Source organism: Taudactylus pleione, unplaced genomic scaffold, assembly GCF_031769625.1.
Source record: "Taudactylus pleione unplaced genomic scaffold, aTauple2 ptg000111l, whole genome shotgun sequence".
In the NCBI taxonomy this organism is placed as follows: domain Eukaryota; kingdom Metazoa; phylum Chordata; class Amphibia; order Anura; family Myobatrachidae; genus Taudactylus; species Taudactylus pleione.
In genome coordinates, this window is record NW_028284513.1 from 2282182 (window position 1) to 2300184 (window position 18003).

The 18003-nt window shown below is 48.1% G+C and overlaps 2 pseudogenes; both read left to right on the forward strand.

Moving 5' to 3' along the window:
* The first annotated feature begins 15097 nt into the window (after positions 1-15097).
* LOC148525148 (uncharacterized) lies at positions 15098-15793 on the forward strand (annotated as a pseudogene).
* A 24-nt stretch (positions 15794-15817) lies between these two features.
* Positions 15818-17411, forward strand: LOC148525149 (uncharacterized; annotated as a pseudogene).
* The last annotated feature ends 592 nt before the right edge of the window (positions 17412-18003 follow it).

The following is an 18003-nucleotide window of genomic DNA, read 5'->3' on the forward strand; positions in this document are numbered from 1 at the left end:
CGCTCGTTCGCTCCGAGCGATGTTTGCCCAACTGCGCATGCGTACGGATCGTTATACGCATGCGCGAACCAGTCAGTGCGGTCGAAATTCATGTGCTCGCAAAATAGCGAATGCCTGATAATTTGAGTGACAGATTGAGGCGTATGTGGGTGGTAACAGGGGAAGGTGCTTGAAAACGGGGAGTGGAGATCAGAACGCAGGCGTGCCTAAAGGTCAAAACGGGCGTTTTATGGGTGTGCATAATTACAGCAGCGTCATTGACCACGTCACTGGGTTATATTATAGCCAGAACTGCTCGCAAAATTCTGGTAGCAAAAACCAACCACAAGAATAGCGAGCAGTTCATACCCTGTTCGATGTACTCGATTAATCTAATAAATAGCGGACATGACTTAGGATGCGAGCGGCCAGGGGGCGTAGTTTCCCAAAAAACGACCGCAAGTTGTGTTCGCGCGTTCAGACCTAGAGGCGTGAACAGACCGCAAAGAGCGAACGGTTCATTTTAATAGCCACCCCTATTTTCTGGATGAGTGAGCGCTAATTGCGTCCGGCTCTGAATCATGCCCTTAGATCGTACCTAGTAACAATGTTTCCACTGAAAGGTAATTGTTACTATCAGTGTCACTTGTAACATATGAAAAATTTGCAGTTGGTGTTGATCTCCAGTGGATACAACTAATGCGTATTTGTATATAAAAATGATGTCACATTTCCTTAAAATAACAGCAATTAGGAAGTTTATCACGTTTAGCTGTTAAGCTCATGCAATATTCCGACCTCAATAGTAGCTCTGATACAGGACTTATATAGAGTAGATAACATGTAAGCCCAAAATGACCCCAATGTTTTTTAAGGAGCCAAATCTTACTGTGTTAAAAACACATGAATAGCCGCTGGGCTGCTAGCATACGTGGACGGTCATCCAGATCAGCTGTACTGCACAATCACAGCACCGCTCAGAGTACTCACGGACCATTGAACCGAGTAATATGGGGGCCCCCCTGGTTTCCAATGCCGTCCGTTGTACCTGGTGGCCGAGTTGAAAGCTGCCAATGCATTGTATAGCGATGCTGCGGCGTACCCCCATGTGTATACGGGCAATGCGCTAAGTCCAGCCGGATCCTGATGGTGCACTTACAGGGTCCCGAAAAGAGACTACCAAATGTCGGAGTGGTGTCAGCTGGCAGTAGTGTGTCCAATCATGAATAGGTCCCGCCTAACTTGTTTCGACTTAGGGTTAGGCACCCCCCGAGGGAATTAGGTTTAGATAGCGGGGAAGGGGGGGTTAGAGTTAGGCACTTAGAGGGGGGATTAGGGTTAGGCATTAGGGGGGAGGTTAGGGTTAGCCACCCCTAAGGAGGGTTAGGGTTAGGGGGTTAGGTTAGTTTATACTGACCTTAGTGACGGTCAAGATTTCCAGCGCTGTCGGGCTTCTGCTGCCGGGAACTCTGCTTTTTGTCGGCCGGCGGTATTTCATACCGATTCTGCATCATAGTACACGTCACCTGGCTGGATTTTATAGTGAAGTGATCGCAGTGCTTGAGGTAGGGTATAGTCAAACTCAAGTGCTGCGAATGCATCCGATAGTTGCATACACTTCCTGGAGATGACGTGGGCAAGTGGGTATCTTAAGACAGGCTGGTGGGCATCTGCATACACAAAGCGATCCCGTGCCAAGACATAGTGGGCGTGCTTATGACTTGCCGTGTGATCACCTGCCTTGCCATCACTTAGCCGAATTTACATACTAATCGAGCGAGCATACGTATCTAGCGACCGGGTCTGAATCGAGCCCTGAGGTTCCAAATCCAAGACTGTCAGAAAACCCATGGGTATATTATTTGACTCATGATTTCCCCCGTCCCCTCACCGATGAGGAGGGAATACCCAGAGTTCTGCTCCATCATTATTGCTATTCGTCCCTTGAAACTGGTAAATGTCAGAGGGGCAGGACTACCACTTTCTCCATGTAGCCATTCCTCCCAGGGGTGCAGGAGTAAAGAAGTTTATCTTAAACCTCTGTTAAAACAATGCCAATTGAGTATTAATGATAATAGGGTTTAGCTCTAGTTATTGAAAGAACCATCTTATGTTAACCATCTATAGTCAAATTTAATGTCACAGGGGTTCCAGCTGTCTACTCTTTCCTTTTTCATTATCAATTAACTTTAAGGTCCATACCAGTGCCAAGATGCACCTGGCACCTTTAAGAATCAGTACAATAGGCAACATACTATCTATAATACATTGTACATGATAGTTTACTTAGGCAACAGGAGTCACATATTTCATTATCACAATCTTTATTACTTACGCATTGCTATGTAGGTCAATAGGCACTTCACCCCAAGTTAAAATCTTATGGTTGGGTTAAATTTCCTGTGAGGTTATCATCCCTTTAGTCCAGGGGTGGGGAACATCAGGCCCGTGGGCCGTGTAAGGCCCGCAAAATCATTTGTTCTGGCCCTGCCAAGGCAACCGCAGATGAGACTCAAAATTCAATAAATCTAGGAGCTTTTTCATAACACACATAACTATGGCGGCTGGCCTGTGGCTCTTTCAGCATACCACAGTAATACTCTCCCCCTCAGCAGGCAGTGGCTGTTACTATGGCAGTGCAGCGGGCATACAGGGCTGTCATCAGCGGGGCCGGGTTGGTTAAATCAGTGCTGGTGAGCAGGGCTGCCCCTCCACTTTGCCTGTCACACAATCAGGAACCATCAGGACTGCCCCTCTACTCTGCCTAGCGACATACAGACACACAGCCGGCCCCCCCTCTTGGCTGCCGGAGCCCACCAAAGGAGTAAGTGAGATGGTGGGGGTGGCAGCAATTACGATGAGCTGCTTACCTTCTGCAGGGACTGCCATCAAAAATTGTCGGGCCCGAACCTGTCAAAATAGACAGGGCCCCCCTACCCCTGCCTCAATTTCCCCCCCCCCCGCCTTGACATCACGCTGTGCCGGCTCACAAGAAAAACTTTATTGCAGCGTATATGTAGGAGGTGGAGTGGGAGGGCGGCCCTGGGCAGCTGAGTGGAAAGTGACTTAACTCACTCTATTGTGCTGCAGAAGGGGGGGGGAATTGTGAGGGACTAGCTGGTAACTTTCAGATTGGGAGGCAAACACAAGCAAGTGGCCCTGGCTTTGCTATGTGCCCCTGTGTGCCCAGGGAATAAGGCCCGACACCCTGGTGGTCTAGGGTGGCAATGAGGAAGGGTTGTCCCACTGGGACTTTACCTGCTCTGCCGACCTTCGTGAGCCAGCCCTTCCCCGCAAGGGTCAGCGCTGCTACACAGCTTGCCAAGCGTTGGATCCTCCCTTGCATCATGGTGGTAGCTTGACTTCACCATCTACTTGACTCCCGGCAGACTTAACTTGAACAGCAAAGAAGCCATTATAAAATATATGCCATCATAAAAATATATTGTCTAAATTATATCTGTATGTATGTACCTTCCCCTATATGTTCTACATTGTGCCCCCTATATGTTCTGCCTCCCCTTCTCTGTATCCCACTGTGTTCCACATCGCACATTGTGTTTCCCTTTCTCTATCCCGCACTGTGCTCCCTTGTCCCTCATTTCACCCACTGTGCTTCCCCTTCCCTCATCTCACCCACACTGTGCCCCCTCATGTCACCCACACTGTTCTCCCCCTTCCCTCATCTCACCCACACTGTACAGCTTCATTTAGCCCACACTGTGTTCCCATTTCCCTCATGTCACCCACATTGTGCCCCCTGATGTCACCCACACTGTGCCCTTCTTACCTCATCTCACCAACACTGTGCTTCCTCCTCTCACCCCATCTCATGTTCCTCTCAACCCCTAGTCTCACCCACACTGTGCCCCTAGTCTCACCCACACTGTGCCCTCTCCTGTCACCCACACTGTGCCCCACTTCCAACACTTACCTATTACCTTGCTGGCCAGTCCTGCTCCCTGGCAGTTGGTTCCTCTGCTGTGCTGCCTGACGCTGGTCGGGGTCCCTGGTGAAGCTGAGCACACTGCACTGACTGAGGTGTGGGCAGAGCTTCCTGATGACTCATCGGCTCTCAGCCAGTGATCAAAGGAGTCTGAAGCAGACAGCTCAGCTCACTTCAGACTCCTCAAATCAATGGCTTAATTATCCGAGGAGTCATCACAGACAGCCAGGCCCACCTCCACTCCAGTGCTGCAGTGCTCACAGTGCTAAGGGGTCTAGTTACTAAGCAGTGTTAGGAGACAGAGTGAAAAGTCTGTGATAAGGTGCCAGCCAATCAGCTCCCAACTGTCATCTTTCAAACACAGCCTGTGAGATGACAGTTAGGAGCTGATTGGCTTGTACCTTATCACAGACTTATCACTTTTCACTCTGTCTTCTAACACTGCTTAGTAACTAGACCCCTTAGTCTCCTCTCTGAATCAGCATCTCCCGGCAGATGCTAATGCTGGCCCAAGGCAAGTCCTGCACGTGTGTGCAGCATCCGGCTGCAGACGGCTGGCGGCACCTTGTCCTCCGGCCCAGCCAGCAGCCTCTGGGGGTAGTGGTGGGCGGCCGCAGCATGTTGGAAGGAGTGGGCCCCTGCAGGGTCTGTAACTTTTTCCACAGGGATGTGTGTGCCGGCCGCAGTGTAGGTAGGCGGAGCAGGAGGGCGGCCGGCACACACTTTTACAGTGTGCCTTCGGACCCCTCGGTTGTGCGTAAGCAGGCCTTTCTGGCCTGCCTAGGTGGTGCCGGAGCTGGCAGAGGGAAATGCTACGCGTATAATAACGCGCAATGTAATAAAGGGTCGGGATGTCGGTATAGATACACGTGCATGCTCTGTAGGAGCGGGCACCCGGCTAAAGATTGCTGGCATTCCGGCGGTGCAAGGGCGAGTCAAGGCAATCAGTGCAACGAACCGCGTGCCAGTGTTAAGTAAAGCACCTTCGCCGGTTGACCTAGGGGCTTTGGGGAGTTGGTTGGGTCGTTATCCTCTAAAGGAGGAAGTGGCCTTTTTGTTACTTGGGTTTAGTGAATGTTTTCGGGTTATCTGTGACACGGGAGGTCTCGGTTGTAGCTAAGAGAAATCTTAAGTCGGCCCCGTTCACCCAGAAGTAGTCCGAGCTAAGATTGAAGCGGAAGTCGGAATGGGGTGCATGTGCGGCCCTTTTTCTTCCCCCCCTTTGGAAGGTTTGTGCGTGTCACCTTTAGGGGTCATGCCAAAGAAGGAACCGGGTAAATTTAGGCTGATACAGCATCTTTCTTACCCAGAGGGAGGGTCTGTCAACGACGCGCTAGAGCCGTCGGTTTGCCGGGTCATTTACCAATCCTTTGAGCAGGCTCTAGAAATAGCACAGAGTTTTGGTAGGAGGGCTTTATTAGCCATGGTGGATATCGAGTCTGCTTTTTGGCTGTTGCCCCTTCACTCTGACTCTTTTAAGTACATGGGTTTTAGATTTGCGGGGCTCTATTATGTCGATAGATGTTTGCCAATGGGATGTTCCATCTCATGTTCTTTTTTTGAATGTTATAGCACCTTTTTGCAATGGTGCTTTACAGGCGGGTACTGGGCAAGCTAGTTTGTCCCACTACCTAGATGATTTTCTGTTGGTGCGGCCAGCAGACACCCAGGTTTGCGAGGATTTACTGTTTTTCTTGCAGGCCTTGTCCGCAGTTTTCGGTGTTCTGGTTGCCCTTGACAAGATGGAGGGTCCGGTTACATGCTTATCGTATTTGGGTATAGAAATAGATACCGTACTAGGGCTATGCCAATTGCCGATTGAGAAGGTGCGACATTTGGGGAAGTTACTAGAAGCATTTGTTTTAGCAAAAAAGGTCTTGCTAAAGCAGTTGCAGTCACTGCTAGGCCTCCTTAACTTCGCCTGTAGAGTCATTCCTATGGGCCGGATATTTTGTAAGCGTCTGGAAAGAGCCACGGCTGGTGTTAGGAAGCCCCATCACCTCGTTCGCATATCGCAAGATCTGAGGGAGGACCTTCGCATTTGGTTGCTGTTCCAGCGTGATTTCAATGGTGTTCGGATATGGCTCCAGGCCCCTGTAGCTAATTCCGAGCTTCAACTATTTTCGGATGCGTCTGGTTTAATTGGTTTCGGCACCTTTTTTGAAGGGGAGTGGTGCACAGAGCCTTGACTGGAAGCTTGGGGGGTTCTAGGCCTTACTAGAAACATACTGCTTCTGGAACTCTTCCCAACTGTGGTAGCCGTTGAGCTATGGGCTCACAAGCTGTGTAACAGGCGAATCCTTTTCTGGTGCAATAATTTGGGTGTGGTCCAGGCGGTGAACAATCAGAGGGTGGATTCTCCGTTGGCTTTAAAGTAGGGGTGAGCGGGTTCGGATTTCTGAAATCCGAACCCCCCCGAGCCCCCCCGATCCGAGTCTGATCCGAGTCAGGCTCGACTTTTCCCGCCTGACTCGGATCTGAAATCGAGGCAAAACGTCATCATCCCGCCTTCCGAGTCTCGCGGGTTTTGGATCCTATATAAGGTACCCGCGTCGGCGCCATTTTCTCACTCGGCTGTGGACAGTGAAGACGGAGGGTGGGAGTTAGGGCTGTGTAGTGTAGTGTAGTGTAGTGCTGCTGTTGTCCACTACTTCAAAGTCCATAGGGGCTGGCTGTGTTGTGCTGTGCTGCTGTTGTTAATAGGGGCTGTGTCCACTACTTCAAAGTCCATAGGGGCTGGCTGGACTGTGTTGTGCAGTCAGTTCTCCATAGGGGCTGTGTCCACTCCAAAGTCCTGTGCAGTGTCCCAGTCCTAAAGGAGTGCTGTAGTGTTGTCCAGGGGGTGCTCTGTCCATCAGGGGTGCTCCCCCCAAGTGCTAAAAAAATAATATATTTTCTGTGTTTGTGAATTGTGTGCGCAGTAGCCGCACGTGCATCAACAAAGTAGTGCCAAGCGTGCGCCTGTGTCATAAGTAAAGGGCCGGCTGGCTTGACCGTTAAAGGGTGCTGTAACCCCCGAAAGTACACTCCAGTCCAAACCAAAAAAAAATTATTTTCTGTGTTTGTGAATTGTGTGCGCAGTAGCCGCACGTGCATCAACAAAGTAGTGCCAAGCGTGCACCTGTGTCATAAGTAAAGGGCCGGCTGGCTTGACCGTTAAGGGTGCTGTAACCCCCGAAAGTACACTCCAGTCCAAACCAAAAAAAAAATTATTTTCTGTGTTTGTGAATTGTGTGCGCAGTAGCCGCACGTGCATCAACAAAGTAGTGCCAAGCGTGCGCCTGTGTCATAAGTAAAGGGCCGGCTGGCTTGACCGTTAAAGGGTGCTGTAACCCCCAAAGTACACTCCAGTCCAAACCAAAAAAAAAATTATTTTCTGTGTTTGTGAATTGTGTGCGCAGTAGCCGCACGTGCATCAACAAAGTAGTGCCAAGCGTGCGCCTGTGTCATAAGTAAAGGGCCGGCTGGCTTGACCGTTAAAGGGTGCTGTAACCCCCGAAAGTACACTCCAGTCCAAACCAAAAAAAAATTATTTTCTGTGTTTGTGAATTGTGTGCGCAGTAGCCGCACGTGCATCAACAAAGTAGTGCCAAGCGTGCGCCTGTGTCATAAGTAAAGGGCCGGCTGGCTTGACCGTTAAGGGTGCTGTAACCCCCGAAAGTACACTCCAGTCCAAACCAAAAAAAAAATTATTTTCTGTGTTTGTGAATTGTGTGCGCAGTAGCCGCACGTGCATCAACAAAGTAGTGCCAAGCGTGCGCCTGTGTCATAAGTAAAGGGCCGGCTGGCTTGACCGTTAAGGGTGCTGTAACCCCCAAAAGTACACTCCAGTCCAAACCAAAAAAAAAAATATTTTCTGTGTTTGTGAATTGTGTGCGCAGTAGCCGCACGTGCATCAACAAAGTAGTGCCAAGCGTGTGCCTGTGTCATAAGTAAAGGGCCGGCTGTCTTGACCGTTAAAGGGTGCTGTAACCCCCGAAAGTACACTCCAGTCCAAACCAAAAAAAAAATTATTTTCTGTGTTTGTGAATTGTGTGCGCAGTAGCCGCACGTGCATCAACAAAGTAGTGCCAAGCGTGCGCCTGTGTCATAAGTAAAGGGCCGGCTGGCTTGACCGTTAAAGGGTGCTGTAACCCCCGAAAGTACACTCCAGTCTAAACCAAAAAAAATTTATTTTCTGTGTTTGTGAATTGTGTGCGCAGTAGCCGCACGTGCATCAACAAAGTAGTGCCAAGCGTGCGCCTGTGTCATAAGTAAAGGGCCGGCTGGCTTGACCGTTAAGGGTGCTGTAACCCCCGAGACTACACTCCAGTCCAAACCAAAAAAAAAAATATTTTCTGTGTTTGTGAATTGTGTGCGCAGTAGCCGCACGTGCATCAACAAAGTAGTGCCAAGCGTGCGCCTGTGTCATAAGTAAAGGGCCGGCTGGCTTGACCGTTAAAGGGTGCTGTAACCCCCGAAAGTACACTCCAGTCCAAACCAAAAAAAAAAATATTTTCTGTGTTTGTGAATTGTGTGCGCAGTAGCCGCACGTGCATCAACAAAGTAGTGCCAAGAGTGCGCCTGTGTCATAAGTAAAGGGCCGGCTGGCTTGACCGTTAAAGGGTGCTGTAACCCCCAAAGTACACTCCAGTCCAAACCAAAAAAAAAATTATTTTCTGTGTTTGTGAATTGTGTGCGCAGTAGCCGCACGTGCATCAACAAAGTAGTGCCAAGCGTGCGCCTGTGTCATAAGTAAAGGGCCGGCTGGCTTGACCATTAAAGGGTGCTGTTACCCCTGAAAGTACACTCCAGTCCAAACCAAAAAAAAAATTATTTTCTGTGTTTAGCCGCACGTATATATCAAATCGATATAACATAAATGGAGGACCAAACTTTCTCCGATAAAAATAAAATAGAGAAAGATCAAGAACCACTTCCTCCTAGTGCTGAAGCTGCTGCCACTAGTCATGACATAGACGATAACATGCCATCAACGTCGTCTGCCAAGGCCGATGCCCAATGTCATAGTAGAGGGCACATACAATCCCAAATGGCAAAGTTCAGGAAAATGACCTTGAAAAAGACATTTAAATCAGCTGAAGAGAAACGTAAACTTGCCAATATGCCATTTACGACACGGAGTGGCAAGGAACGGCTAAGGTCGATCCCTAGTATGTTCATGACTAGTGGTTCAGCTTCACATGACGATGGAAGCCCTCCTCCCACTAAAAAAATCAAAAGAGTTAAGCTGGCAAAAGCACAGCGAAGAACTGTGCTTTCTAAGAAGATATCACAAATCCCCAAGGAGAGTCCAAGTGTGGTGGTGGTTGCGATGCCTGACCTTCCCAGCACTGGACGGGAAGAGGTGGCTCTTTCCACCATTTGCACGCCCCCTGCAAGTGCTGAAAGGAGCACCCACAGTCCACTTGCTGATATGCAAATTGAAGATGTCACTGTTGAAGTACAACAGGATGAGGATACTGGTGTAGCTGGCGCTGAGGAGGAAGTTGGCGAGGAGGATTCTGATGGTGATGTGGTTTGTTTAAATCAGGCTCCGGGGGAGACAGTTGTTGTCCGTGGGATGAAAAAGCCCATCACGGTCATGCCTGGGCAGAAGACCAAACATTCCACCTCTTTGGTCTGGCAATATTTCTATCCAAATCCGGACAACAACTGTCTTGCCATATGTACCATATGTAAAGGTGAAATAAGTAGGGGTAGGGACGTCAACCACCTAGGAACATCCTCCCTTATACGGCACCTGCAGCGCGTTCATAAAAAGTTACTGTCAAGTTCAGAAACTTTGGCTAAGACCGTAAGCAGTCCAGGGACACCTAAATCCCGTTGTCCTGTTGTATCCAAGCGCCTGCAAACCACACCGTCAACTCCCTCCTCGTCAATTTCCTCCTTAGTCAGGATCGGAAGTAGTCCTGCAGGCCATGTCACTGGCATGACTGACTCTCCTATCCGGGATTCCTCTGGAGGATCCTGCATTGCTACGCCTACTGCTGCCGCTGCTGCTGTTGCTGCTGCTGGGAGTCGTTCATCATCCCAGAGAGGAAGTAGGAACACCACTACTTTTACTAAACAATTGACCCTCCAACAGTCCTTAGCGAGGAGGATGAAGTACGACAGCAGTCATCCTGAAGCAAAACGTATAACTGAGGCCTTGACTGCTATGTTGGTGTTAGACGTGCGTCCGGTATCCGCCATTAGTGCAGTGGGATTTAGACAATTGATGGAGGTAGTGTGTCCCCGGTTCCAAATCCCGTCTAGATTCCACTTCACTAGGCAGGCGATACCGAGACTGTACAGAAATGTCAGAAAAAGTGTCCTCAGTGTCCTGAAAAATGCCGTTGTACACAATGTCCACTTAACCACGGACATGTGGACAAGTGGAACAGGGCAGACTAAGGACTATATGACTGTGACAGCCCACTGGGTAGATGTATCACCTTACGCAGCAACAGCAGCAGCGTCACCAGTAGCAGCATCTCAGAAACGCCAGCTCGTTACAAGGCAGGCTACGCTGTGTATCACCGGTTTCAGTAAGAGGCACACCGCCGACAACCTCTTAGAGAAACTGAGGGAAATCATCGCCCAGTGGCTTACCCCACTTAGACTCTCCTGGGGATTTGTGATATCTGACAACGCCACCAATATTGTGCGGGCATTACATCTGGGCAAATTCCAGCACGTCCCATGTTTTGCTCACACAATAAACTTGGTGGTGCAGAATTTTCTGAAAAGCGACAGGGGCGTGCAGGAGACGCTTTGGGTGGCCCGAAAAATTTCTGGCCACTTTCGCCATTCAGCGACTGCGTGCCGAAGACTGGAGCGCCAGCAAACACTCTTGAACCTGCCCCGCCATCACCTGAAGCAAGAGGTTGTGACGCGGTGGAACTCAACCCTCTATATGCTTCAGAGGATGGAGGAGCAGCAAAAGGCCATACAAGCCTATACATCCACCTATGACATAGGCAAAGGAGGGGGTATGCACCTGACTCAAGCACAGTGGAGAATGATTTCCGTGTTGTGCAAGGTTCTCCAGCCCTTCGAACTTGCCACACGTGAAGTCAGTTCAGACACAGCCAGCTTGAGTCAGGTCATTCCCCTCATCAGGCTTTTGCAGAAGCAGCTGGAGAAAGTGAAGGAGGAGCCAAGACGGAGCGATTCCGCTCGGCATGTGGGACTTGTGGATGAAGCCCTTCATTCGCTTTGCCAGGATTCCAGGGTGGTCAATCTGTTGAAATCAGACCACTACATTTTGGCCACCGTGCTTGATCCTAGGTTTAAAGCCTATGTGGTGTCTCTCTTTCCAGCCGACACAAGCCTGCAGAGGTGCAAAGACCTGCTGGTGAACACACTGTCAGCTGAAGCGGAACGTGACACGTCAACGGCTCCTTCTTCATTTTCTCCCGCAACTGGGGCTGCCAGGAAAAAACTTAGATATCCTAAGCAACCCGCTGGCTGTGATGCAGGGCAGGCAGGACCAAGTTTGGACATCTGGTCCGGACTGAAGGACCTGGCAACAATTTCTGACATGTCTACTGTCACTGCATATGATACTGTCACCATTGACAGAATGGTGGAGGATTACATCGGTGACAGCATCCAAGTAGGCATGTTAGACAGTCCATACCTGTACTGGCAGGAAAAAGAGGCAATTTGGAGGCCCCTGTACAAGCTGGCTCTATTTTACCTGAGTTGCCCCCCCTCCTGTGTGTACTCCGAAAGAGTGTTTAGTGCAGCCGGGAACCTTGTCAGCGAAAGGCGTAGGAGGTTGCTTCCACAGAATGTGGAGAAGATGATGTTCATCAAAATGAATTATCAGCTCTTCCAGGGAGACCAGCCTCCAGAAGGTACAGAGGGACCTGTGGTGGTGGATTCAAGTGGGGACGAGTTAATACTTTGTGAGGATGAGGATGTACACACTGAAGAGGGTGAGGAATCGGTGGATGAGGAGGATGAGGATGACATCTTGCCTCCGTAGAGCCAGTTTGTGCAGGGACACATTAATTGCCAGCTTGTTTTGTGGGGGCCCAAACGAACCAATCATTTCATGTCCTGTTTATACAATATAAGGGTGGGTGGGAGGGCCCAAGGACAATTCCATCTTGCACTTCTTTTTTTTCTTTGCATTATGTACAGTTTGGGGCCTAGTTTTTCTAACTGCCATCCTGTCTGCCACTGCAGTGTCACTCCTAGATGGGTCACGTGTTTGTGCCGCCCACTCGTGTCGCTTAGCATAGTCATCCAGCTACCTCGGTGCAACCTTTTGGACATGAAAACACTATTGTGAGGTGTGAGGTGTTCAGAATAGACTGGAAATGAGTGGAAATTAAGGTTATTGAGGTTAATAATAGCATAGGAGCAGAAAAACCTACAAATTCTGTGATTTTAGCTGTTTTTATGCTTTTTTAAAAAAAAATACAGATCCAAAACACAAAACCCAGAACCCAAAACACGGAAGGGTGGTTTTGGCAAAACCAATCCAGATCCAAAACACGAAGAAAGATCCAGATCCAAAACCAAAACACAAAACACGAAAAGTGGCCGGTGCACACCCCTACTTTAAAGTTGTTGAGGCACTTGACACTTCTTTGCCTGCAAAGGAATATTGAGTTTAGGGCGCAGCATGTTCCGGGTGTTTCAAATGAGATAGCAGACTCCTTATCTCGTCTACAGTGGGACAGGTTTCATTTTCTCGCTCTTTTTTGCTTCTCTTCATGGTTTAACCTGCCCCTCCCATGTCTGGCAGATTATCGTGCTGGCATCAAAGTCCTTGCACTGAAGTCTCTGGCCCCTAGCGCATTAAAGACCTACACGGCGGCTTGGGACGCTTGGCAGGGTTTCTTGGCTTCCATGCGCGGGGGAGGTAAGACGGTTGATGACTGTATGGCAGAGTTTGTTTGGAGCTGGCATGAAGGAGGTCGTTCTAAGGTGGCTATGTCTGCAGCGCTATCTGGTATTGCTTACTTTTCCAAGTTGCGTGGTATGGCAGATCCCACAAAAGCGTTCAGGTTAATCAAGGTGATGAAGGGGTGGGCGAAGGAGCATCCTAGTGCAGGCGATACACGTAGACCAATTGACTAGGGCTTACTTAAAGGTTTGATTGTGGCAGTATCGGGGGTTGCATTAGGCGAATACGAATCGGCCCTTTTTAGTTTTTCATTGGCATATTTTGGGGCGTTTAGAATCAGCGAGCTTGTGGCGTCTAATAAAACTTCCACATCAAAGGGTCTAATGTCTAAACACGTGATAATTAAGCCGACATTGATATTGTGTAAAATACATAGGTCCAAGACAGATCAACTTGGCAAGGGGTGTTGGATTTCTATCACAGAACATTCAGATGCAGTTGCTCTGGCAAGGTGACTTAATACTCTTCGCCCACCAGGGGGCGCACAGTGGCTTATCCATGTTAATCTTACACCTTTGTCCAGGTTTCAGTTTACAAGGCTGTTTCAGAATTGTCTTATCACTTTGGGTTTGCCCACAGACCATTTTGGGATGCATTCATTTAGGATAGGGGCAGCTTGGGGCCCCTGACTGGGTGGTCATTCACTTGGGGGGGAACGAATTGGACATGTGCATTGAGCTGATACACTCTATTAAGAATGACTTGCAAGTGCTTGTTAACCGTTGGCCCAACGTCGGCGTCGCATGGTCGGACATTGTCCCGCGCCGATTCTGGCGTGGACCCCAGAGTGGCAAGGCATTTGATGGAGTTCGCCGGAAGGTCAAAATGGCAATTGGCCGTGTTGTCCTTAGCGTGGGGGGCCGCGTCATACAGCACCCACGTTTGCATTACGAGGAGGAGAGCTTCAATAGGCCTGATGGGGTGCACCTCACGGGAGTGGGGCTAGAGCTCTTTATCAGTGACCTCTGCAATTTCCTGTAGGTCTCAAAGGGTCACAGTTTGGTGGCGGGCCTAGTTCTATGAACCGGGCTTTGGCGGGAAGCAGTGCTCCTGGGCGGCCTATTATTACCGCAGGAGTGCCTGGGGAGCATTCTTTCCTTTGAGAGCGGCTAGTTGGTCACCACCCAAAGGGGGGACCTGGTCCCTATCCAAGGGAAGGGCCGAGGCTGTGCCAATTAAGGTAGGATGGTACTTCCTCAGGTCGGGTGGGGTGGTTATCCGCCCCTGTTATTTATTATTGATTTCCATAGGGCTGTGACCTCAGAGCGCTGCTTTCTTCCTGCCACGTATTTCTAATTTCAATTCGATCAATAAATTCTGACCTCTTTTAATCGCATACAGTTGTCAGTGTGTTCATTTCTAGGCTTATGTTACAAGTTAACAAAAAGGAATGGTAATACAAATGGGTTACTTATTTGCTTCACTTATTTGAACTCTTTTATGTACATTTTCTAATGTCTGAAAAGTGATTGCTACTGTGATTTACTAAAGTGCCTTATTCTTGAATGAGAATATATTTGTTTACCCCTGAATCTGATTTGCACTACTGATCTTTGATGCAAGGATGTATGTACAGGTTGAGTCTCCCATATCCAAAATGCTTGGGACCAGAGGTATTTTGGATAACGGAATATTCCGTATTTTGGAATATTTGCATATCATAATGAAATATCTTGGGATGTAGATAATTTTATTCAATATTTTCAATAATTTTGTGGCTCAAGCAAAGTTTGTATACAGAAATGAAATTAATTTATGTTTCATATACACCTTATACACACAGCCTGAAGGTAACTGTATACAATATATTTAATAATTTGTGCCTTAGACAAAGTTTGTGTACATTGAACCATCAAAAATTAAAGGTTTCATTATCTCAGTCATGCCAAAATAATTCCGTATTTCGGAATTTTCCGTATTTCGGAATATTTGGATATGGGAGACGCAACCTGTATATGTTCTGTTCTGAAACTAACAGAGTGTACTTGAATAATGTTGAAATCTGCATATTAACAAAATAGAGTATACAGTTGCTGATTTTTACTTCTTCAAATAGACCAGCTTTCAATGAAGGCATCTATTAAAAATACCTTTCGTGTAGTCCCATCTTCCTTACCTCTCTGAATCGCACATTAGAATCTGTACCAGCTGGAGAAATTCAAGTACCAGGTAAAGTGAGAACATTACTGTTTGAAATTACTCTGACACCGTTTACCTGGGTATCACATTTGGCATCATGCCGAACAGGATTGAAACCTTAGGCAAGAATGTTGCAAGAACAACCAGCAGTGGGAGACATGCTAGCCAGTGACAATAGAGGGGGAGCACTATCACATGCGCCAGTACTAGCACCGGCCCCAACAGTACAAGGTAACCCGATAACATTACCATGTTACTTTGGAGCACCTTGGATGCCGACATATAGTGGGGATGGCTTGAAGTCCGAGGGGAACACTTTCACCGAGTTCCATAGCAAAATCAAGTGTGTGTGCTGACTATACCCCCTGGGTGATCAACAACAAGTTGAGATCCTGATAGGCCAACTGAAGGGATCTGCACTCAGGGAGGTGACCTCATGGCCAGCTGAGAAAAAAACAAAAGTATAACAAGTGATGCAACGACTAGCAGCGATGTTCAAAATACGAACAGTCCCAGAGCTTAAAATTAAATTCTACGCATGGAAACAGAAACCAGGGGAGTCCCAACGAGACTACGCGTTGAGCCTGCAGGAGATCTTAAAGGCAATACAGGCAGTCAACAAAGAAGAGGTACAAAAACCATATGAAATGCTTAATACCCGGCTCATCGAAGGGGCACTAGGTGAAGGAGTCTGAATGCAACTACACTTATTAAAGAGGCAGATGCCAGACCGACCTTTCCGGGACTTTAAGGAAGCAGCCATTACAGTACTTGGCACCAATACCAACCGAGACAAAGAGTTTCCTGATATGCCAGAATTCTGAGAATGCGCCGACTCACAGGGGGCCATGACACCTAGTACAGAACAACTGGTGCAGAAGAAGGACACAGTGACCCAAGGAGGTCAGATCCCAACTACCGACCATATACAAACATTGAGGAAGCAGCTGGAAGAGCTGACAGTAGGGATGGCTGAAATGCAGCGGGAGATGCGAAAGATGTCAAGTTGGCAGATGCTTGCTACAAGCGAACCCAGGTGGAGATCAGAATGGAATAGATCAACAGGAGAGTGGTGAAACTTATCCAGGGGATCGGGACGTAGACCCACCGATCAATTTGACGGACAGGGACGCCACATCTGCAGACAATGCAGAGGAGTTGGTCATGTGGAGAGGCAATGCACAAGCACAGATCCTTTAAACTCCAATGCCCTGGGGCCAGAACCTCGGGGCCAAGGGAGCAGAGCTACTGATCACTTTGATTCACAAGGACAATCTATCTGTAGAAGATGTAACCAATTCAGTCACACTATTGCACCCAGAGAGAGCCTTTAAAACCAGGTCCTGAGGCCAAGGACCAGCTCTCAGGAGGGATGAGCAGAATAGGTCCATGGATGGAAGACGAGCAGCCAAAATGATGAGAGTCTGGGCTCAGTAATACAGAATCAAATAGAAATTGGGAGAACACCACCTGCAAGTGATGTTACATCAGCCATAGCAAGAAGTATTTTGGGAAAAGTCGTATGGTTCCATGTGCAACGTGGCTATGGATTCATAAAATGTGATGACACCAAGAATTATATTTTTGTTCATTATACAGCCATTCAAAAGAATAACCTGAGAAAATACCATTGTAGCCTAGGAGATGGAGAAATTGTGGAATTTTATGTCATCAATGGAGAAAAAGGTCTACAGGCAACAAACGTCACTGGTCCTGTTGGTGCTCCAGTTAAAGGAAGCAGATATGCAGCAAATCACAAGCATTACTGGCGCTATCCACATCGCAGAGGTCCTCCACACTACTACCAGTAAAATTGCCAATACTGTGTAAGTGGAGAGGAGCGCACAGAAGTGGAAAATGTCTCAGTAAGTATACATCAATCACAACCTTATATAATGAGTCGCTGCCCACAATACTTTTCAGATCGACCATATGAACGCACATGATATCTTGATATCCCAGAAGATAGTGAATTGGTGGGACCAAAAGATGTGCAAACTGCGGAGGAACAAAGTGACAGTGCAGCGGAACCTGCAGGATGTAACTAGACTTCAACTTCCTCCAGATCCAGCATGTGAGAGTAAGGCTAGGATGGAGGACATTGGTTCTAATACGACCGACTTTAATCAGGCTGACTCAAGTGCAGCTGACCAGAAAAAGGATACCAAGGAAGTGATCTACACAGCTGCAAGGGAAGGCTTGGGGGTTCCCCTAAAACCCAATGCATCAGATTCAGCTATGTCAATGTCTGAGCTCCATGATCTGGCAGAATCTCTGAGCGAAGCTAAAGGGGAAGTAAACTGGCTTTTCCCAGAGCGGCATCACCCAGATGGCAAGTACATCTCAATGAGTGGTGAAGAGTTTGTCTTTCTTCTGCAACAGATGACAAGAAAGTCAGGAAAAAGGAACAAAGGTGCTCCATCTGTACACTGTAGACAATAGAGTGTTCAGTAGGGGTGACCCTACCTATGTTTGATTTGTCATATGACACTAACGTTACAGCCTTGACATTATGTAACTGTAGCACAATTTATTGAAATGCGGTTTTGTTTGAACCTATGTTCTCTTACTATTGCCATACCGTATGCACTGATAGACCAATAATTTGATCCTCATTTCTATTCCTGCTTTTGATATTATTGCTAACAATCTAAAGACTGTTTATGTGAGACTTTGCAAGTTATGCTCTGTGTGAGGACACGCATCTTTAAAGCACGGAGGGCTGTAACCCCCAGGATTAACCCCAAGACTGAAAAGGGGATAACACAGCTTTTTTTACTCTCTCAGAAATACCAAGGGTTAATGTGGCTTCCAGGCAATAAAATGTTGCCAGTTGCCTTGCATGTTGCCTGCAGCTGATTGGGTGCCCTAAGGGTGGGAAGCCTAGATCTGCTGAAGGGATATATACAGCTGCTGCATAGGCTGGGTGGTGTGTAGAACCAGCATGTAGTGTATCAGCGAGGAGTTCTTGGAAGGAGAGTTTGTGTGAAGCATTAGCCAGTGTGTGCAGCCACGGCAGCAGCTCAGCGTGAAG